The sequence below is a fragment of the Ochlerotatus camptorhynchus genome, unplaced genomic scaffold (assembly GCF_037179485.1).
Source record: "Ochlerotatus camptorhynchus isolate MF236.1 unplaced genomic scaffold, CSIRO-AGI_Acam_v1.1 ptg000438l, whole genome shotgun sequence".
Taxonomy (NCBI): Eukaryota; Metazoa; Arthropoda; class Insecta; order Diptera; family Culicidae; genus Ochlerotatus; species Ochlerotatus camptorhynchus.
Window position 1 is genome coordinate 1,583,665 of NW_027040924.1, and position 24,646 is coordinate 1,608,310.

The following is a 24,646-nucleotide window of genomic DNA, read 5'->3' on the forward strand; positions in this document are numbered from 1 at the left end:
AAATTGATTCGCAAAATTCGAGCTTTCATCCGATTGCCATCAAATTTTCAGGGATTGAGAAATAACTATTAAACTTCATTTTACCATTTTACTCGTATTTTATTTACAGTCCATACGCAAATGCCCGCACCTTGGCCTTAACCCCGGCCATAAGATTCTGCACAACCTGTGAATCAACCGTTTTTTGCATGTAAACCCATACTTTCTTCAGTTCCTCGACTGTCTTCACTACCTTAGGTCGTTTAAGAAGGTGCTGCTTCATAATCGCCCAGTACTTCTCGATGGGGCGGAGCTCCGGAGTGTTGGGAGGGTTGAACATTTTCGGCACGAAATTGACCTTATTGTCCGCATACCACTTCAGCACGTCCTTGGAGTAGTGGCATGAGGCCAAATCCGGCCAGAAGATTGTTGGGACGTTGTGGGCCTTCAGGAGAGGAAGCAGCCGCTTCTGGAGGCACTCTTTTATGTACACCTGTCCGTTCATCGTGTCCTGGGTCACGAAAGCTGCACTCCGCTTCCCGCACGCTGAACTTATCATTGGCCGTGAAAAACAGGTTGCCGGGGATCTGTTTGAAGTCGGCCTTCACATATGTTTCGTCGTCCATGATGCAGCATTCAACTTTCGTCAGCATGTTGAGGTACAACTTCCTGGCACGGGTTTTGGCGGACTTGTTCTGCTTCTCGTCGCGATTAGGGGCCTTTTGTACCTTGAACGTTCGAAGCCCAGCCTTAGTTTTGGCCTTCTGGACAAAACTTCGGCTTAGGTGCAGCTTCTTAGCCACATCCCTAACGGAGGCGTTCGGATTTCGGTTGAAGGCCCCAACTACGCGGTTGTGATTTTTGGTGTTGTACGGAATACTTTTTCCTTCACTTCTGGGCTTCCGATCGGTGGTCAACCGTTCCTCGAACCACTTAATCACTCGCGACACCGTGGAATTCGCGATTCCCAACGTTTTAGCGATGGAACGATGCGAGAGATCCTTGTTCTCGTGATGAATGCGCAAGATTTTATCACGCACGAGCTGTTCTTTCGACTCCATTTCCGCGAGTTTTGATCACAGGACTTTAAAACTTGCAGGATGTAAATAATGCACTATGAACTAAATCCACCCAAATTTTCATTAAATTCTACCCAACGGTTAAAAAGTTAGAGCAATTTCATAGTGTGGCAATTTCATCGTGGATACCCTTTATGGATATAGAGGAATGATTTTAACATTCGATACACATAAAATTAAACTTTGAAGCTTATTTGGAAGATTCTTAAAATTTGCAGTATGAAGAGCTTTGAGTATGTTGGTTTATTTCCTTTAAATTCCGTTATAATTGCTTATCTTTTGACAGATACGCGTATTTCGCCATTTTTTCCGTTAAGAGGTTCGACAAATTTAAAAGATTAGTAGGTAGTATGTTTCTTTGCGACTCGTGAGCTTTCACGTTGCTGAAAATTACGATAGCATCGGATTATGGGGTTGCTATAGTGTATTAGAATGCTTTGTTGATTATTCATGAGCTCTTGATCACTGCGAATGCTTGTGAATATTTCAGGTGGACTAAAGGGTAAACGTCTAACCTTTTTCGCATTTATATCGCTGAGAAGTAACTGAGAAGTGTTGAGAGAATTTATCACCCATATTCTTGTTTTCATTCGAATCGTATTTTCCATACAAAAAAAGTGTTTTTGTATGGAAAATACGGTTTGAACGAAAACAAGAATATGGGTGTACATCTGTTATTGTAACCAGTTCGTTTTTGTTTGCTAACCTGGCTAAGAAGTTATACTTAATTATCATAAAGAAAAAATTGTCCAGGTCCAATCATGGTAGGGGTAAGCGGTGAGACCATCGTCGTCAATAAGTGTATTATTGGCAATGCGATTTCGTTCGATATCGTGAAATAGGCCATGAGAGAAAAAAATATTTTAATTGATGGATTTTTTGATAGCAACTGTTTGCATCAACGTTTACCACATGTATGAGCGAATGACGCATTGTAAGGAAATGAGCTATTACTGAATCGCTATTATCGCAGTTGGGTCCAAATTTAACGATTTGCCGCCAAAGGAATCAGCTTGTATCACGATGTCAAGTTTTCGATCAAAGAATGTTGACTGTTTAACCCAGAATGTGTCGGCGGCGGCTGCATGGTAGACACAGTAAGCATTCATTTTTCGGACATTATTTTTCTTTTCTTTATATGCATTTTCTACAAATGACGAAACCGTAAGGGACTGTTCATTAACTACGTAGACGGTTTTTTTGGGATTCTTAATCCCCCTCCCCCTGCGTAGACAATTGTCCATACAAAATTATTAAAATGTGTATGGGCCGTGGATAATTGTCAACCCCCCCCCCCCCTCAACTGTATACATAGTTTATGAACAGCCCTTAAGTAAATACCGAGCTGGTAAAATGATCAAATAAAAAAGGTACAGAAATCTATTGATGAGACTCTCATCATGAGAGTGCCCATCTTGCAAGGTATGGACGACTTGTAGATAGTTGAAAAGTGTTTATACATTTATACAATGCTTGTCCTGGAAAGTTGCTTCATCATCATACTTCCGAATCGTGTTTCGAACGGCTCCGCTTCGGCTCCGAACGCTTCCAATTTCGCTAATTTACTCAGAGAAATGTTGGAAATAGTACAGCATTTGTGCACGATCTGTTTGCACTTTTCCCGAGAAATACTTCGCATTGTCACAAAAATGTAAATAACCCACACTTTCGATACACGAAACTGTGTAAACAATGTTTCAGCGTAATAATCAGCTGTTTAAACATCATCTGAAACAAGCAGGGGTGTTCCAAAGTTGTGTTTAGACATTCTGGGACACCCTATAGTCATAGATATTCAATTGAACTCCGACTACCAGATCGCGGATGAGTTGAATAAACTCTCTTGAATAGTGTATTTGCTGCATCAGAACATAATGTTTAAGGTCATCGTCGAAAACTATCTGTATTGCACATTGCGCACATTATAAGTACAATGAACAGTGCGGAAACGCTAATAAAAGTGCGGTTTACGTTAAATCGTTTTGATGTCTTCGACGCGCTTTTTCCTTGGCTCATAACAATAAAGTACGCAGAAGACATCAAGTGATTCCACACTTTTGAGGATTCCAGTTAGAAATGCAAAACACAACAAGAAGAATAAATTATCATTGTAGGTGGATTCAGTCCGCATCGTGCTCTCTTGCCGTGTGGATCTATTTGCTTTTTGCTGAAGGAAGTGTTACTACTACCTAAAGCTACAACAAATTTAAACAGCACTTTTCAGTGCCTGCATATTTTCTACCTTGTTTGACACTTATTCCTCTTCGATCTTTGCTTGGACCCTACCCGAGGTAATCCTTCTTGGATATCGATTTGGAAAATTCATCTTCGATCGTTCAGATTATTAAAGTAATCTACTTTTAATTATTAATTTGAGCAATCAATTTAATTTGCTCACGGATGATGAGAATGATCCATTATCCAGGAAAAAATCTAGTAAACTTTCCCGGCTTAATGCCAAAAAAGAAAAGATTCCCCCTATTGTGATAGCCACTTCCGATTTCCATGCTCTTCGCACGGAACTTTAGAACTTCGTGAAATTTAAGTTTTCACTGCAAATTGACCGTCGGGGTGAATGCCGTGTATTGGCTGAAAGCTTGGATGGATTCAAACGTCTTCTCAAGTATCTTACTAAGAAGCAGCATCAATGTTTTACTTGCGACACCAAAACTGAACGCGTGTTCAAGGTTGTCATGAAAGGACTGCCCAGTGGTGAATCCCTGGATCAGATCAAAGATAAACTGGCAAAATTACTTGGAGTTGTGCCACTCCAAGTTATCAAAATGAAAATGAAATCCCGTCCTGGCCGTAATTCTAACGGAAATTTTGATAATTTTAAGAAAGCATTACAGCTCCTAAAATGGAATTTTTACAAAAATCATTAATTCACATGATTACTGATATGCTAAAAACTAACTCCATGTTTGGTGCTATTCAAACTGGAGTTGCATTTGGTTCAGAAGGGATTGGTAGTAGGGAAGGGAGCCACTTGACTGCATGTGACGATTCACTAGCAGCGCTTTGCACTTCAAAGCTGGTAGCTGCAATTTCAATCCGCCAGAAACTCTGTCGCGCGCCATTTGTTCCATTGGAACGCGCGCTGGTAGTCCGCGCCACAGAAAAGAGCCCATAGTCGCCGTAATTTTTGCCGTGTGAACACAATACGGCGGGAGAATGGATGCAACATACCAAATCTTCGCCGTGATGAATGTGTTTAAAAGTATTACTTTTTGTTGCAGGTTAAGACTCCTCAGCGAGTGCAACCACAGCTGTCGAGCAATTTTGGATACGAGAGCATCCCAGTTAATTTTTTTCATTGCGTGGATTGAATTGGTGAAATATACGCCCAGAATCTTCACCTTTTCTGCTGTTTGCAGCCACGGCACGTTTAGCGACAGTTTTAAGCTGATTTAATTTTGCACCAGCGGTTCGAACCGATCAAACAAATCATTGATGCGTTCTATTACCTCTGTGTTGGTGACTATCACAGATACATCATCTACGTATGCCACCACAAGGTCGGGACCGAGTTGTCACTCTAGTTGTTGCAGGAACGGGTGGAGGTAGATGACGAAAAGTAGCATTGATAACGAGTCTCCCTGTCGCACCGTCCGTTGGATGGGAAAATGCTGCGAAAGATGTCCATTTACAAGCAGCCGAGATGAGGATTGTTTGGTAATTCGTGCCAGTAAGCCGACAAAAGCTGGGATTTATTCCCAGCTTCCGCATGGTTCCATGAAGGAAGGAAATGGATACCCGATCAAAAGCGTGATCTAGATCGTAGCTTATCAGTTTCCCTTTTCGTTTCCTCGCTATCAGCTGTGCAATACGATCTTTCAGAGAAAGAGTGGCTTCGAAGATTGAGTGTCCTTCGTTTGAACACTTTTGTGCATCACTCAATACGCGGTGAGTCTTCATCATGACCTCGAGACGTGCTTTCAAGATTCTGCCGAGAATTTTAAAGTCCGCATTCAGAAGGCTGATCGGGCGGTATCCTCGAGCGGTATTTGCCGTTCCTCTCTTTCGTACCAACACGATTACTCCGTTGGCGAATTCAGAGGGAAACTCCGTTGTCATAGCCTCGTTTAATACAAGGTTCAGCTCTCGGTGGATGACGTCGAATGTACGTTGGTAGAATTCGACGGGTAACCCATCGCTTCCCGCAGCGTTCCTTTTAGCTGATGTACGAATAGATGACAAAATCTCTGATGTTGTTATCTCAGCCATGCAAGAGTCGTTGCTCTCGTCGTTTTTGGGTACCACTCTCTCGCATTGGAAGGCGTGCTGTGCTTCCTCATTTTCCTCTGTCGCAGTATATAGCTCTCTGAAGTATCGGAGCAGATGGGTTTCGATTGCTTCGGAAGTGTTTAGAACTTCGTTCTTTTCGCCACGCAGCTCTGTGATGACGGTTTTTTATTCGTCTTTCTCTCAGCTGGAAGGTACTTATGCTTTCACCTGCAATAAACGTGTCGTTGAAACGCATAAAGTCCTGCGAGAAAGTGCGCTGGTGTCCTGTGCCCGACGGTGCGTATTGTTAATATTTGACTAGCTCAGGTGTTGTTTTACTCTCCAGGTCGGCTAATCTACTTGCTTTGGGGAGAACACACTAACGACCAAACAACTCACGAGACAGGCAGACCCAATCATGACACCAAGGACTATGATCCAAAAGGAAAAAGGCACAAACACAGTAAGCTTAATAATATATTTTCATCTCAGATACATTTAATATAAAGGGGGGGGTTCGTTGCGGCCGTGCTGGAGCTGGTGGGGCCCTTATGACGGAACATGCATGTCAGGAGAGAGAGAGATAGGTGCTGGTTACCTTGATAACTGGTGGTTCGGTGGCTGCTCTGGAGTTTAGTGGCTTTAGACCGGGGCGGGGTTCTTCGCGGCCATCGCTGCTTGTCGCTGCTTGACTCGACGTCCCTCGTGCTCGTCGACGGGGCAGTAGCTCATCGGATTTTGGGTGCTAGCAAGCGGGGGCGGACCCGCCGGACCTCACTAGACCCTCATCTCCAAAGCTGTGGCTACTGCTCACCTGTCGCGTGTGGTGCCGCAATGATGCAACGCTAAGCAACCACCAGCACGGGACTCGCCGAACTTCGTCTGTCGGAATTCCACATACCTGCACTTCCGGATCGTGGTGGCGATGGTACTTCACGTGGTTTTCCTAACCTTCCGCGCACACTTAACTTCTAAGTGGATCGTTAGAAGCGAATCGTTATCCGTACTTCACTTACGGTACAAAATCACACCCGGCGCGATAATCTGCCGGACAAATCGGGGCTCGAATGCTTTCGGACACTCGTGGTAAACTTCACCAACGTACTCCGACGGTCGTGTTCCTCCAAAACGGCCTTTTTTCACGTTTTTTTTTTCTCCATCTGTTTTTTTTTTACTTCTCGCGCTGACGATTAGAAACTTTCTGTCTGGTTGTAGAAAACTGCCTCCTCATCTCCCATCTCTCTTCCTTCTCTTCCTCTCTCTCTTTTAATCATCCCTTCTCCTTTTCTCAATGATCCGCGGTGCCAACCTTGGAGACATAAATATAACTGACGTTACGGATAGGATGTAAGCCGTTGTCGAGGGGTTAGTGGATTTTTAACTTGGTAATTTTAATGCGGACTTTGCCGTCTTTTATTTTTTATTTACATTTTTTTATTTATTTATATAGTTGTTTATCTGAATGCATAGATTTACAAACTTTTATTTACAGGGCTGGGTAACTAATTATACGGGTTATATATTTATGTTAGGTTTTGTTTACAAATAATATGTGCCAACGTACTAGATTTATGAATTTGAAATATGAACTCTATTTACTAACTTTACATACAAATCTAACCTAATAATCCAAAACAAAAGAACTCATCCTAACCTTAACTATCTTCCTTGAACATCCTGTCTTGAGCCGGACCATTTTCACAAGTTGTTGGTAACAATTATCCCACCTCCCATAGAAAAAAATTACCAAAACTAGTCATTTTTTTTATTCCACGCTCACGCAGCTTATTTGTTCATCGAGTAGGCAATTCTCCGGATATTACTATATGTTGGTATTTGTGCATAGACATTTATTTTAATTCTGGTTATGATCGATCTTTATTGACTTTTGAGGTGTTAAATTTATCTTTGTTTTGTTACTGATCCGGTTATTCTGTGTCCTGTTTTAGGTTCGTTTATTAAGTTCCTCATTCGCATTTCTGTATTATATTATTACTATGTTTCTATATTTCTACACATTCACACTCTCACTCAGTTGGGTACCCTTTTTATCACTTATCCTACGTTCATCCACCCTTTCATTCAATTTAAGTTACCTATTTTATCTTAATTACAATCTAACTAGAAGACAGGCAATATCTTCGTAGACGGGATCCATTAGAAGATCTATATTCTCCCAATTCTTCGAAGAGGCTTATTTACTGATACCTCTTCGGATTACTCCTCTAGAGCTATGTTAAAACATTTATTTTTCTTTCTCATAGAAGAAAAAAAAGTTTTTCATCTGTCCTCGATCTGGGGCCCTATCATTTTTGCCAAAATAGAGGGTCCCTCGGTTGCTACAAGATTATAGCAAATTATAGCTTTTATGTTTAGAGATGTTAGCCATCTATCTATCTGTCAGTATTTTACGTGTGTACGCACGGTTCTCAAAACTTCGACCAAAACGAACACGAGATCAAAAGGAACGAACTAAAACAGCATCCTAATTTTGAACCAACAGAAGACATAACTAGGCTGCAGCGCTAGCACTGCAAAAATACTTATTAATTTCTTCGAAAAAGCATATTTTGGAAGCGGGAGAATTTTTATTCCCAGAACTGTTCTGTTCGACAACTAAAAGTTTCCATTTAAATCTTCAATTTCAGGTTTTGTCGCTATAACTGAGCCAGGGAGTGCAGGTGATTGCTACCGGTTGACCGGCTACAAAGTTGGAGGTTACAGTTAGACGGTTTCCACCTATTGATCAAAGGATAATGACCCTTTCACCGTGGTTACTGTTTGGCTGGAGGAGTTGGGTGTATTAGGCACAGTATTTTACCCCGGTTTGAGGTGTACTGCTGGCCATACGCCCAGAGACTTTCCGTCAACGGCGGCGATTTCGTATGACGATGTTCCTATCTTCCGGATTACTGCAGCTGGTAGGTATTGAGGCCCATACTTGGCATTGTAGTTCTCCAATGCACTGGACTGCTTCATGTTACGTCGGTATACCATTTGGCCCGTCTGTAAGGCTTTGGCAAAAGACCGATGACGTAAGTCGTATCTTTTGTGGCCTTCCAAGTGAGCTTTTTTAAGTTTATTTTGTATTAAGTTTTTGAACGATCCATTCAGATCCCGACCGTCTTCTACCGATTCTTCTGCCGACTCCGAATTTTCTTCCGATGACGTTGAGGTCCCATCCGTCTCATCCCGAGACTCATCTCCTGATGGCAACACTAGCGGTACTTCCAGTACTCCTCCTGCTTCTAGACACTGGATCCGAACAGCCTCTTTCGTTTCGCATAACTCCAAAAACTTTGCATCCCTGCTAATCATAATCATATCCGTTTCAGGGTTAAAGAAACGATACACCTTACGACCGTCAGCATACCCTACGAACACCAGTTTCTCAGCCTTGAAATCCAGCTTGCGCCGCTTTTCCTTGGGGATATGCACGTACGCTTTCGATCCGAAGATCCTTAGATGACCGTAAGAAGGTTTCTTCTTGTTCCAGAGCTCAACGGTGTCTTACAGACTGATGACGGCAAACGATTCTGCAAATAGTTTGCAGTGCAAATCGCTTCGCCCTAGTACCTCTTGTTCAACCGTGACTCGGAAAGCATACACTGCAGCATCTCAACGAGATAGCGGTTCTTCCGCTCGGCGACACCATTTTGCTGTGGTGAATACGGTGCCGTCTGCTCATGAACTATTCCACGCTCCGTGAAAAACTTTCGCAACGAACCACCCGTGTACTCGCCACCGCCTTTAGAACGAATCTTCTTGGGATAATGCCCGAACTGATTTTTCACCAGACTGCAGAAATCCCGGATTTTCTCTTCTGCGTCCGACTTCCGACGCAACAGATGCACTACCGTGTAACGACTGTAATCGTCTACCAAAACGATGTAGAATCGATTACCACTTGGCGTTTCTTCTTCCATTGGACCGCCCAAGTCAGTGTGCACCAGATCTCCTACCGCGCTAGATTTGCTGTCCGACACTTTTGGGAACGACTCTCGAACCATCTTCCCCTGACAACACGGACCACACACCGACTGAACTTCACAAGGATCCACTTTTAACCCGTACCCCAGGTTATCACGTATTATTTTGTCTACAGCTTGCACATCGCGATGTCCGAAACGACGATGCGACAAATGACGATACAGGTCTACATGTTTCGGATCAACCAGAAATGCCTTCTCCGGAGCTTGCTTCAAGTGGTACAGCCCTCCTTTACGCTGCCCAACTAGTACTGTATCTTCTCCTTTCAGGATATGGCACTCCGTTTTCCCAAACAGCACCCGAAAACCCAAATCTGTGATTTTACTCACCGATAGCAGGTTACCAGCGAGCGATGGAACATGCAGGACGTTTTCGAGCCGAACGTTCATCCTGATGCCATCTCCGTTGAAGGAGACTAGCTTACCGATACCACTTCCAGCTGACTTGATGGATTTTCCATCCGCCAGGCAGACCGCCGTTGCCTTAGATTTATCCACACCATCCAGCAACGACGCCTCACTCGTTATATGTGCTGTGGCACCTGAATCCAAGTATCAGAAACCAGTTCTATCGGCTTCACCTGCTGCCAAGCACGTTTCAAAAATAGAACCGGATTTGATGGCCATACTCACCTTCTGACCATCCGTCTTCTCTTTTTCCCGCTTGTCCTGCGCTAATTTCCGGCAATCCCGCCGAAAATGTCCTTCCTTCTTGCAGTAATGACACAACACTTCTTTCTTCACGTAGTGCTTACTTGCATACTTCGGTTTAGCTGTGTTCATGACCAGTGCCTTTTCACACGTACTATCACTCTCACTTTCAGCACGACGTCGACCTTCGTCCAGCAGTTTGCCTTTCACAAAGTCCACTGTGAGGTCTGCATCTGGTCGACTTTCAAGTGCCACGATCAAACCGTCGTACGATCTGGGAAGACTGGACAACATCAACGCAACGAACCAGTTGTCCTTGACTTCTTCCCCCAGTGCCACCAACCGAAGCCGGAGAGCCGCCATCTCCTTCAAATGTTCCGCCATATCACCGGTTTCCGTCATTCGGATGGTAATTAACTTATGCACTACGTGGATTATGCTGGACAGAGATGCGCACTCGTGGTAATCCTTCAACGCATCCCACATCTCATTCGCTGTTTGCTTCTGCATAACGTGGATAAGCTGCGTGTCTTCCAATGCCAAGCCGATAACCTCTTGCGCCTTCTCATCGTTCGAGCTCCAGGTCGCATCAGCAGCCGCTGGCTTCGGATCGGTCACCACTCTCAGCAGCTTCTCCTTCGTTAGCAGCAAACGCATTTTAAATTTCCATACCACGTAATTACCTTCGTTTCAACTTCTCGATCGTCACTTTCATGTCCGCCATCTTGTTTTCCACAAGCAAAACCCGGTCACTTGCAAAGTTACGATCCGATTCGTACGACTCACAACACCGGTGAAAAATTCACTACCGTTCCGCGAACAACAAAACTCAAGCACTTCCAACGATAACTGGGCCCATAACCTCTTGGACTGAAGTTCCAGCGGAATGAAAGGCCGAGTTTTTAATTGTGAAGAAAATAAATATAAACTTTATTAACACAAGTTGTACACATCGAGTTTACTTTTGCGAATGATACAAAATGGCGCACACAGCAGAAGGCTGATGCTGCGCTCTCGCTCTACTACCGTCTCTTTCGCTATCACTGTCACTACAGGATAGCTCTTTGCATCAAGGTGTGTAGTGAAAGGTGGCATGACCGTTGTTACACCAACAGAAGTCAGATGGACTATAATAATAATAAATAAATAAATAAATCAACTCCCTTTGATGTCACTTCGGGAGTTCCTTAAGGCTGCCATTTAGGACCCCTTTTATTTATTCTATTCGGCAATGACATCAGTTTCATTTTTAAGAAATTTTAATTGGTAATCTATGCTGACGACATTAAACTTTTTTTGGATACAAAAGATGCCGAAGACATTGCTACAATTAATGTAAAAAATGTAACTCAACTACCTTTAGAAGAAAACGAAACATACCCGATATAACCATTCCTTTGGGAAACCAGAACGTAGAAAAGTGTGATAGAGTCAGAGATCTAGGTGTTATATTAGACTCAAAGCTTACTTTCACCGATCATTACAACACAATTAAAAAACGTCTACACTGATTGACTGGGGCCTCATAGCCTGGTCAGTAAACGCACGGTATTACCAAGTCGGAGGTGGCGGGTTCGATTCCCGGTCCGGTTGAGGGTAACACACAAAACATCTTTTTGAAAAATAATTAGAATGGCTTGTTATATAAATTATAATACATTGCAGAAAACATCCCACGTTATAAATGAGGTTTATAGATCTTTTCTTCATACTTCCTATATTCAACATTTTCCAAAATAGTTTTCTTTTGCTTGTATCTTTATATGTTATTTAAACGTGCATCTTACTGTTTTAATACCGCTATAAAACTTGTCGTATACAAAATCAATGTTAGTTGAATTTATACAGTTCTTGAAGAGATTCTGAACTTTCATGATTGACGTAAACATTGACGGCGCCATTGAGCCGGACTGTCTCTTCAAGCAGTGATTGACAGTTTCTTATGAGGTATTCCGAGGTTTGTTATAAAGAAAGTTGAAAACACTTGATTATGACATCTCATAAATTAATATAACTGAAAATGTGCAGGTTGTCTTATAAGGAGTTGAAAACACTTTAAAATAACACTCTGGCAATTAGATGTACGCTTTGCTGCTAACAAAACATCTTTATGACGGATCGAAAGCGTGTTGAACGAGAATATAATTTTCATGCCATTGGCAAGAACATGATAGATACTTATAACAAATCTCTCATCAAGCGGAGTTGGTCTAGTTAGGAAGTAATAAGTCTACCACACCTAGGACCAGTGATCGAATTCCATGCTGAAGTTTTTTTTTATTGTTTTTTTTTGCCGCTGGTTTTTATGATGTTTCCAAAACATGTTATAAGACCAGTATTTAGTTGTATAAGCTCCGCGTCTTGCGCTTTTTAGGTTATATAAATGTATTAAATGACGTATATTACAGTATTATTGATTCTTTACGTAAGTCATTAAAAGATGTTTTCAACTTCTTTATGACAAGCCGTGTTGCTTGGGAATGTTTCGGGTTGAACATTTTCTCGACTTCCCTGGACATGCATGCCACACAATATACAAATTCATGCATTGGTATTGCATTGGTATCGACAGCATTCAATGAATAACTGTGGAAGTGCATTTAGAACACTAAGTTGAGAGCACGCAATAAGCTAATATGCTCTAAGCAATAAGCTTGAAATGCGAATAAGAAGAAGACACTGATTGACAACAACTAAAAAAAAATTAAAAAAATAATATAATAATATTTTTTTTCCTCGTTCGGGACCTAACACTACTGCGACCAGTAAATAGATCTATTGTAGTATATCCCGTGTCCTTAGTTTAGTGCATGTCGTATTACTCCATCACTATTGAGAAATGATGAAGTATTCGATTTTTTTTTACAGTTGCCACTCTTGCATTTATCGCAAGGATCCGACTCTAATTGAAAGGTCCCGCTATTTATACCCTTCGGAGTGTTGAAACACCCTCCAAAGGCGCGCCCCTTTGTCAATAATAATAACAAAAATAATAACAATAATAATAATATAAAACACCTGCTATGAGATTTATTGGCATCATCATAATCTCAAAAAATTTATCACATATCTAATGGATGAAATCCATGTGAATTTCACATAGCTTTTCTGTGATCACATAGCAGCAAATCCCACCACAAAATCACATTAATATTATGAGGTCAATGAAATTCATATGAAAAATCACATACAATTAATGTGATTGCATAAATGTTATGTGTAATTCAGATGAATTCCATTAATTTTGATTATGGATGAAAATCATGTGCGTTTTCAATGGAAGCTACATGAAAACTTTTTTCGGTGTATCTGACTCTTAACACTAATACCAACAATCAATACGAAACTAACGATTTTAAATTGGCTCACCACTTTAGTAGCCTATTGGTCCCAAGCAAACGATTAACGTACCCTATTCTAGTTGAAATTCTATTACTACACTATGTTTGTTTTGATTCGCTATGAAAGTTTGACAGATAACATCAGGGGTGTGTGGATTCATGCAGAACATGCAGGGGTGAGTGAAATAGCTTGGGACTGCTTGGGACCGTTGTTCTGGTACTGAGTGAGCCAAAAATAATAATGATTTTCTTCGGGACCCAGTGGTCTTAGAGTTACCTCTATGCTAATACGCAGAGAGCACTTCGAACGGTGAGTAACCAAGATCTCAAGAGAGCAAGACAAAAGCAAAATCATTGCTGTGTGCACTTACGATACATTGCTTATACACTGAACGAAAACATCCGCAATACTTCGACTGATTATTGTATTCCTCAAGCCCTTTAACAATATGCTGTCGAATTTCGGATGATTTTCCTATTGTATGGTTGACTTGCAAATGCTTTCGATTAGAATATTGATTCGATTGTTTACATTTCCATATTGAATAGCCTTGAACAGCCATTCATCATGGATACAAAACATATTAGTTGGTAAAGGAACTTCCTCCACCACAAAATAGACAGTCAACGGTTTCCATGCTTTACCAAAGTTTGTACCACTTCTGATAGCGATGGCTATGCTTCCACCTTGTTGTCTGCTCAGAGCAGTAAATGACGTTCGTTAGAATAATTTGCATCATCGTTTTGAATGATTTGCGTTAAGGGGCTGAACCAATACCAAATGCATTACAATTTAAGGTGACTATCATTCTGCAGATTTCTATGTTTCGATTTGAATGGTCTGAGGTTTCACTCGAACAGAGGACGGTATTTTGGTACAGTATACTCAAGTCCCCGGCAAGATGACAGATAACCTTAGTTTCACGTACCCACTTGCAAATAGTAGATGTCGCTACATAACGTAAACAAAGGGATTGTCCTTCACCGCCGCAACGGCGTTTCTCTATGAGAAACAAAAATTTTGTTTCACCATGAGTGGATGTCAAACCACAGGCAAGAATGCCATATGAAAAGAGCGAATTTATGATTTTCGTGGTGAAATTAAATAAATCCATACATATTGAATCGATTGATTGAGTTTCATCTTATATCATCGAATGGCAATTAAAATACTTTGGTTTCTTCAGTTTTATTTTGCTCTTGATCAGCCTTTAGATTATTGCTTTGAACATAGTTGTGCGATGAAGGTATACTTTCCCGTGTTTCTCTTACGGGGTAAGTAAAGTAAACGGTTTGAGAGGCTGAAATTGGCCTTCGACAGCATACAAAGTACACCGCTGAACTAACGTTGTACTTTTTTAAGCTAGAAAGAGCATTATAAGCAGCTTCTGGCGGAACTTGAACTTTTAGAAAATACATTAAGAAAGGTTTTTGTTCCCTACTACATTATAGTTAGTTCGCACTTTTATGAAAGTTAATTCTGAAGTCAGGTCTTTTTTTTCCTTAAGGCAGGTATGAAGTGTATTGATTTATCAGCATTAGTAGTAAAATTATAGCTGTTTGAAAAATTAAACCCAGTCCTTCTGCGTGAGAGCCACAGCATGAACTGCTTCGTCATCTGAGATATTTTAAAGTGAGCTGTTGTCCTGCCTTGTTGGAGTTTTCAGTGCCAGCTGTGACTGACTTGAATACGAAACACAACACCTTGATGAATTAGTGTTTGCCCGCAGGGTATTTCAACACACTTGTGGCGCACTTGTTAGCGTTCGTAGATCGCATGCCAAACACACGGGTTTGAATCTAGGAAATTGATCTTTATTTTGTTTGGATGGAATCTTGATGCACTGCATAAATATAAGAATTATGATTCATTTGACCCACTGATCATTTCATATTTACGTACATAAATGTATGTTCCTGAAAAATATATGTGTGGATTGCTTCGTGTGGGCTATGACGGACTTTTTAAGGAACTTTCAAGTTGCTAAGAAGTTCCGCAGGGATCTTTTAAGATACTTAAAAGTTGCTAAGAAGTTCCGCTGGGAACTTGATTGGAACTTTTTTGTGGCCTTGCTTCAGCTTTACCTGAAGTTCCTAAAAAGTGCTTAGGGATGTTTTTTTGAACTTTTTTTTAACTTCAAGAGCCTGAAGTTCCTATAGCTGCTAAAGTAGCAAGAAAGGTGTGTTGGAATTTTATATGCACTTTATGGAACTTTAAAGCGGGTTTTGTCGTTGAATGTGGATCTTTTGGTTGCTTGGAGTACTATCGGAACTTTATTTGAAATTCATGGAACATGAAAGTTCTGTCGGAACTTTAATTGAACTTTATGGAACTTGAAAGTTCTGTCAGAACTTTACCCGAACTTTATTAAACTTGAAAATGAGTTTTATCATTGAATGCGGGACTTTTGATTACTTGGGTAGTCGAAATCACCGAAAGTATTCTCGCTCAATTCTCATTTGTTCCGATTAATTCGATGTTAACCACATATTTTCGATTTACAAATCATATGTTTACGCTTTTGGTTCTGTTCTGCTCAAAGACATACGAGACTACATAAAAAATATAAACTGATTATAAATTGTGCATACGACTGAAAATCGAAATGACTGCGCATGCGACTGAAAATCACTAGACTTCCTATGTCGCTAATGTTAATTTTGACGTCGAACTTCACGTGTACCACACGCGCGTTCTGGTTTGGTGGGCGCGCGGCAATAACGTAAATTTTAAACTTTCATTTCATTTACTATGTATCATTTCCGCACTCGCCCTATTCAGATAACTCTTTTGAAAACTTGTGAGTTTGACAGAACCACCAGAACCAAATTATTGGGGTACACTAGAGTCGGTGTATAATGAGTCACGCCAAGAGAAAAACAGTGGAAGTCGCATCACGGTTTTCGAAAGATTCCCTTCCCTTTCACTTGGCAACAGAGGACGTCTGCATCAACTTCAAAGGACTTCTAGCGAGAAATTTAATTACCGGCTGCAGTAAATTATTAGGTATATTAGTGATTTTGTCGGATTAAATCAGCAACATATATTACAAATTCTCATTACTAATCATTACCAAACGAATCTAATTACAATTTAAATGCTCACTGCGTGTGTATGGTCATTTCTTCGATTAAATTTTATATTTTATTGCAATACCTTTCGTGTAGCATTCATAGCATCGTAATGTTTATTTATTTTGCACGATAGGTAGCCAGTTTGACAGTTCAATAGGTAGACTTGGCTTCACTCTTGGCGTGACTCATTATACACCGACTCTAGGGTACACTTGAAATATACTGGAGTTGTCATGTTGCCCCCGGTTTGAGTATACTACGCAAGGCTTGTTGTGAGTGCACGCTACAAACTAGAAATACTCAGAGGGAGAGATGGGCGGAGAGAATGTTTTGAGCCAAATGAACTGTCAAAATCTGAGCCAATCGATCATTCCAATTAGAATTTTTTCCGAGGATTTCTTATTCTTACTAGAATAAATTTGAGAGTATTGCAATCGAACAGAAATTCAATCACCTATATGTTTTGTGTGCTTCTCAATTCAACTAGGTTTTGGAACTAAAAGCAATATTCTAACTCTATTGATTAATTGATCTTCGTTGGTTAATGAATGGCAACAAGAAATGTGCAAAATAGTGCGATGCAATCAATTATTATTTTGCACGTATATCGAATCAAAAATAAAAGTCATTTGAAATATTAGCTTCTAGCAAGGGTTGCAAGATAATTTAGGAACAAATCCCTGCTGCCGAATTGTGTTTTGTTTTCTCCGCCTATCTCTCCCTCTGAGTATTTCTACTACAAACTATAGATCTCAATGTGTAGAGCTGAGTACAAGAAGTTGTTCGGATTATGTATAACTGATGAACAATCGTGATTAGGTCATGATCATTGCCATTATGATCATGTTTTTTACTTGTTTACAGTCTTTAAATTGTGTATTCGCGTTGACGGCATTGGTACACACAAAGAACAAAAGTTGTTATAATAAAAATTATTCACTTTTATTTTAAAAAGTTTGCAAAACTTCGTACCTTTAATAACGAAAATATTCAAAACAAAAGTAACACCTTTGGTTTGAATGTTTTTCTTTCACTTATTAACTCATATATTTAAAAGTTATTTTTTTAAATAAAAGTTGTACAGCTGTCAAAAATACCACTTCTTAACAATGTAGGGGAAATGACGGCTTCGGCATGACAGACTATTTTCGGCAACACAAATTGAAACACTATTTTCACTGGATTTTCTTACGAAAACACTTCGCTGAATGCATGCAAACGATTTTTTTATGCTTTCAGCTTCAATTTGACTATATTTTTACCACTGAGAAAATGCAATCTAGCAAGGTTTTCTTGAAATGCAACACACGCACTACAAATTGTAGCTGATTTCGAGTTGCCGATAATAGAACAGCAGATTTACATGCAGTTCAAATGGAACGGTTGCCGAATAAAAACTGGTTGCCGACAATACTCGCTCTCACTAGAGAAGATTGGAGCTTTGTAAAAGCGTTTCAAAACAGTTGTTGACAATTCTTTCGACTGGAATTTTTAGAGCAGCCGGCAGCAAAAGATTGTAAACAAACCAATACTGCATATGTGTGCGTTCCTTAGAAAAAAAGGCTATAGAAAGAAGGTCGCTGCTTAGGTTGCCGAGAATACGTAAATTCCCCTATTTGGCAGCACTGGACCTTTATTTGCCGCTAAATTTTAAAACGCATGTTCCTGAAAAATAAAAATAAACTGCAGATGGAAGCAACCGAGGAGAAAATTACTCTGAATTTTCGGTAAAGTGTTCTCGGGATCATAGAAGTCATCAAGAAGTGGCCAACAATTTATTCTGCTCTTCATAAATCTCCCTGGATTCAACTGATGTGGTAAGTGTTGAGATCTTTGAATCGGAATCGATTTGAACAACTGGAGGCAAGACGAAACGACTGGTTTCATACAAACGTTCATACGAAAAATGATTTGTTTCGACTTCCCCAATGAGGCCCCTGTTTTAGCTCTAACCATACAAATACTACTGCTTCTAGAATTGCAACATAACAATTATCTTAACAAGGATATCGTGACGAAAATGCTCCGCCGTCTACCGAAGAAGCTGAAGCATGTCCCAACCTCTGCAGTTTATTCCCGCAGTAGCAGAGATACTTGGAGTATCTATCCGGATACGTACATATACGAATTTGGGATGATGTCAGTTATTTAAAACGTAAACCGCTTCGTCACATCATTGACCCTTATTGGTAAAAGTTCAACAATACAGTTACTAATTGCTAGTTTACTTAGTTGAAACAAAATCTTTCAATTTGTTCTCTTTAGGTTTTCAAAACAAAAAAGGAAGATTTACCTGTATGACCCAATGGAAAAGTAATCGAAACGGTTCAACAAAGGGAAGCGATAAGCAATTGGTAATATGAAGTTTCTTGATCTACACCAGACCAATGCTAATTGTCGGTCAGCAGCGAATGCAGAGTGCACATTCGTTTCGAACCGCGCGTCCCGGCGGAAACCTTCCCAATGTCATCCGCCACCGACGAATATCTGTTAACTGTAGTTAGATTTGGCCTGAGTAGCCCTTGCTGAAGCTCAATGAAAAACAGAAATATAATACAAAATACTTTAAATAAACATTAATATGGGTTTTATTATTTCTAAGCATAAAAGCAATTGATTCAATAATTATTCATTTTTAAAATGACAATTTAAATAATTGGGATAAAATGTCCGTCTTTTGGATCAAAACTTTTGAAACGCCAATCTAAAAGCATTACGTTTTCGATTTGACAGTTCTACAATTCAATTTGAAAGTTTCAACTTTTAAATTTAACAATAAAAAAAAGCTTTTAATTTGACAGACTGTCGTTTTGAAAGCACACAGCTTTCTACCAAAAAGAACCAACTCAAACTTTTAATTCTACCAAAGGGGTTTTTTTTTTTAATTTTATTAACGATTATTTTTTGTGTGTACTTTCGGTAGAGTGAAAAAGAAAGGAACAGTTCACCGTGTTCCACAAACAGACTGACATTCACCCATATTCTTATTTTCGTTCGAACCGTATTTTCCATACAAAAAACTTTTTTTTTTGTATGGAGAATACGGTTTGAACGAAAACGTACCGTATATACGAACGGTATTAGCTTATGTTATTTTCCTGTAGGAGTAAAGAGTTACAGAGCAACCGTCAAGATAATTTCGGATTGAGCGGCATACACTTTGATTACTACGTAAAACTAGCATTCCAGCTCACCGTATGCGGGCAACGTCAATTATGTTGAGAAAGAGTTATTTACATGTATTGATATAAGCGATTTTTAGCTGGTTATGTTTTAGAAACTCATATTCTCTACTATCATTAAAAACATCTCAATTAAACCCGCTTTGTAGGACTATTTAAAATATAATTGATATGTGTATCAGATGAACTACCTAGCCAGATGTGCGCTATCTACAGATGAGGAGTCGACTCTTTCATTCTCATGACGTACGTAACGTCTGTTACTGCATACGAAACCGAGAGAACGAAAGAGTCGACTTGTTTCCATCCTCCTCACCTATATAAACCGTACATCGCACCGTGGCAACCTTCATGTTACCGATGATCAGGCCCTATGTGCTGATGCTTACTTTACTCTGTAACTTCAAACTGCCAATGAATAAAGCTCACAGGAAAATAATAGAAAGAGACTCACTCTCGTTTCGTGAAATAAGCACATATTGTGATTTGTGTATGTAAAATATAATCAGCGAAAAAGGTAACTCACTTATCTGAGCATGACTCAGTCTAACAATGTATTTGTTAACTGTGAGTTGGCTATGCAATAGCGTATTTTTAAGTTGGAAGAGGACTAATCGTTGGTTTTTACAGTTTACGACAAACTGGAAATCGGATCATGTCATCACTGTGCAACAGGCAAACAACACAAGAGAAGCATGCATTAAATAACGTAAACGTGCATTACGTCACGCAAAATTGCAGGAAAATCAAGCACCATAGTTTGCCTTATTGTTCTTTTATCACGAAGGAAACGTATAGCCTAATAAACAAGTACCATAAACGAACTATATCCCGGATGGGTAAACTATCCCACATATAGTTTGGATGATATCCCGAACACGTCGTAAGGCTCTCTTTTATGGTTATTTTTATTAGGGTATTCATTAACATAACCTGTGGATGACCCATATAGCATGATATAGCACAGGAATCTTGTTAAGGGGGGACACACAAGTAAAAAAAAAATATCTTACTTTAATTTTTTTTTTAAATGCTGCGAGCACGAAGAAGGAGTGATCTATATCCCCGGTATCGCCGATTAACCGTAAGTTCCAGAAATCATGTTTTTACACAACCCAAAACTTTAAACGCGTTTTTCTCAAAACGGTGTTTTCCAACTTGGCGGGAAAGATAACTCTAACAGTTCTCATCCAAATGACTTGAAACCTGGCGCATCTCAAAGGAAGTAGATTTTTACTCTATGTGAACCACTGATATCATGAAAAAATTAACAATAAATAATTTTCAGATCTGCCTAAAGTGGAAAAAAAAACAGTGAAAAATCAAATTTTCAGATATTTTTTTTTATTTTTAAATCGTTTTTTTTTTTTTGTTTTAGAGGTTCACATAGAACAAAAATCTTTTCTGAATTAGGTCCAATTGATAAAAGTAAGTTTTGTCCATTTTTCAGGTCTCTAGAACGCCCGCCAATTACCAATCCCCACCGGAGGCGACCTCCTTCCGATGTGACCCCAAGGAGCCACAGAGGTCACACACCAATGAAAAAATGTAGAGGAAGATTTAAGCAATTTAATGCAAAAAACGTTTGCGTTGTTTCATTTGCTCACAAAAAAATTCCGAAAATCGTCGAGTTTTTGACGTGTTACTTTTATTTCCCCCCTTAAGGAGGGGAAATTTTTTTTCTATGGTGCGTTTAATTTTGGGATGAGGAGTACTCCAAAGTGCGTGGTGGATGGTTCTGTCTACCCACCACTGTTTCCCTACTTTTCAATTTAACTGATTTTATTTATTTTTTGCTCCGGTGGTGGTTCATCTTCTGCAATGCAAACTGCTTTCAGACAGCTTATAGAACTGGCAATTTAATCCCATCGACAATGTGGATGATGATCGGTTCGTCAAATGGTTGCAATAATAGGGCTTTAACCGAAATGATACATTTGCTGCAATGTTGTTGCCTTGGTGGTTGGATTCAGCTGAAGTCATGTCAGATGGTGGTGATAGCACCGACAACCCGACATGAATGACCAATAAGAATTGCATTCTTCTTTCGCATGCACACTGCGTCGACAGGTACAAGGTTCAAACAGTGCGGATAACAGTGAACAAACAGTATATTGCTCTTGATCAATCCAATCTTGATCAGTGGTGTTGAGTACTTGGCACTGATGAAGTCTGCAATTAGTAGACCAAATACGCGTATCTGTCAAAAGATAAGCAAGTATAACGGAATTAAAAGGAAATAAACCAACACACTCAAAGGTCTTCATAAAAGTATATTGCTGTTTTTGTACTTGCACTTGGCTTGTACTCCAGCAGTGCTGCCAGCCATTGCTGGCACTGTCAAAACATATTGCCATCAACTGCTTCCAAGAAATCTGCATCGCTGACAGGACCTCAGCAATGGTATTGAAGGTGGTCGTCGCGTCTGTTTTCAACACCCGTCTCACACCCACGAATGTTTCCGTCGGCCGATCATTATCAATATACCTGATGACAATCGCCAACTGCTCGTGATTACCACTGGTTTTCCTCGCAAGGTTTTCGCAATGTTCCACAACATTACATTGTGCAACGACGTAATCATGTCATTTTGAATACGGTTACTTGTGTGCAATTTTTGGCACCTTCCGCCAAGTGTTTTTCCAGCACAGGATCGTAGTTTGCCACCAACTGGGTGGCCTACTTTCCGCTCCCTCCCCCCATGTTCACAAAGTGGTCGGCCACCTTTGCAAAGTATGCGCACAATATTGATGAAACGTTCCATTATATAGCGATTGTGTAGCCGCTTTGCCTCACTAGCAGCAATCAAAGCTGTTCTTTGGTGGTCCAGTTCTCCGTCGATACCCTTCCTGGTTTTGAAATTCTTTTACGCTTCTATATTACCAAATTGGTATCATTGCGATAGTGTTTGCCCAGCAAGTCAATCGCTTTCTTCCAATTTCTGAGCCCTGTAGTACAATGTTTTGCGTCATGCTCTTCTTTACAGGTTAAAAATATAAACCAAAGAAAATATATTCTTCAAGGTACTGGTATCATCTGTTATTCAGTAACCTCTCTGAAATTTTGGGCAGTACGTTTTTGTATATTTTGAATGCATCGTTATAGTTTATTTTTGACTATTTCAAGGTATTGTAAGCCCTTACACCCCAAACAGACTATGGCTTATATCATGTAATATAGGCTGTCTTACAATGAGCACTCATACATCTAGTTCTAGTTTTCACTGGAAATCCTATGTATGATTGCTCATTGCAAGACAGTCTATGTTAATTGATATAAGCCATAGTCTGTACGGGGTATTATATGCTGTTGTAGTTACACTTTACTATTACCGTTTCGAGTACGTTGAACTTGGTCATTTTCAGCGAAAATTGTAGTTCTAATTTTTTTTCAAATTTGGCTTAAATGCGAAGGCTAATAGGATCATTAAAAAGGTTTAAAAAATATGCAACGATTGAAATAATAGCACAAACGAAGTGACAGACGACTAACTGGCGAAGAAACCCATTAAAATAATGTGGTTCATTGTAATAGAATTTTCTTGGAAGCTTGTGCCATCATCCACCAGATGGGTTAGTTTTTTTGTTTTGATTTGAACAAAGTTGATTTTGTGTACAATGATTCTTTGACAGTGTGCAAAGAGTGTATCATTTTGTCATTTTTTTATGCATTTCAGTTTTGAGTAGAGTGAAAGAGATAGAACCAAAACATTCTAATGCATTTGGTGAAATTGCTAGTACAATCCAGTAGTAGTGTTGCCATGTGGTACAATCCAGTAGTAGTGGTGTTGTCATGTGGTACACTGAAAAATTGAAATAGCAGGTTAGTCACCAAAGTTTTCGAGCCGCTCCGTCTCCCTAATAAAAAATAACCATAAACGAACGATAACCCAAATCATTGAACTATTCCACAAATGGTTTGGATGATACCCAGAACACGTCGTTAAGCAAATTAACCTTACAATTTTTATTAGGGCTGTCACTTCGTTTGTGATAATAGCGCACAAAACTATTTTTAAAAGCGAGTACATGATTGTTAACGGAATGACGACTTGTGCGAAGGATTGAGCATGTCATCCCTGTCCCAAAGTACAGCCAGTCGGGGTAACAGGAAATGATGCCGAACATTCAACATGTTTTAAAGACGATATAAAGGACAATCCCGAACTTATTGCAACGCAGATAAACAGCTGTAACGTTTAAACCACGGTAACAAATGACTTGAAATTTTCAGAGAAGATTCTTAGTAAAGCAACAATAGACCAAGGTTCAATAGCAAACTTATACCCACCTTTAAATAAGGGAATCCAAAAGCTGTCGTTAAACTTTGTACAGTTGCAAAAAAGTCCATCCTCAGAATTCTTTGAGGTTCTTTTCGAAATTTTTAGAACTCTATGAGCTCTTTTGAAACTCTTCTCAGAAGTCATCTCGAATTATTTTTAGAACTCTTCTTGGCTTTTACTCAGAACAAATTGGAACTAAAATTCCATTGGAGTTTCAGAAGAATTTCCTCAGTATTATCCAGAAATTATTCCCGGAATGAGCTAGAAATCCCTGGAAATTTTTCTCAAAATCCCTTTGGAATTTCACTCAAAATTTAATTTTCTCGGTATTCTTTCGGAATTATCTTGGAACTATCTGCAGGATTCACTAGAAATTATTCGCAGAATTTTCTTGGAATACTCCCCAGAAATCCTTTGGAACTGTCCTCAGAATTCAATATCCCTGAGGTTCCTTTCAGATTTTTTTTTAGAACTCTCCTAAGAGCAGTTTTGAAATTCTTCTCAGAAGTCCACTGGAATTATACTTAGAACTCTTCATGATTTTTTCTCTGAACACCTTGGAACTGAAATTCCTTTAGAGTTTCAGATATTTTTTCCGGAATGAGCTAGAAATTATTCTCGGAATTAGCTTGAAATTTTGCTTAAAATCCCTTTGGAATTTTACTCTGGATTTTCTCGGTATTCTTTTTGAAATTATCTTGGAACTATCTGAAGCATGCACTAAAAATTATCCGCAGAATTTTATTTGAACTCTCCCCAGAAATATTTTGGTACTGCCCTTGAAAATTCAATATCTTTGAGGTTCTTCTCGGAATATTATTGAACTTTTTTTTTTCTCAGA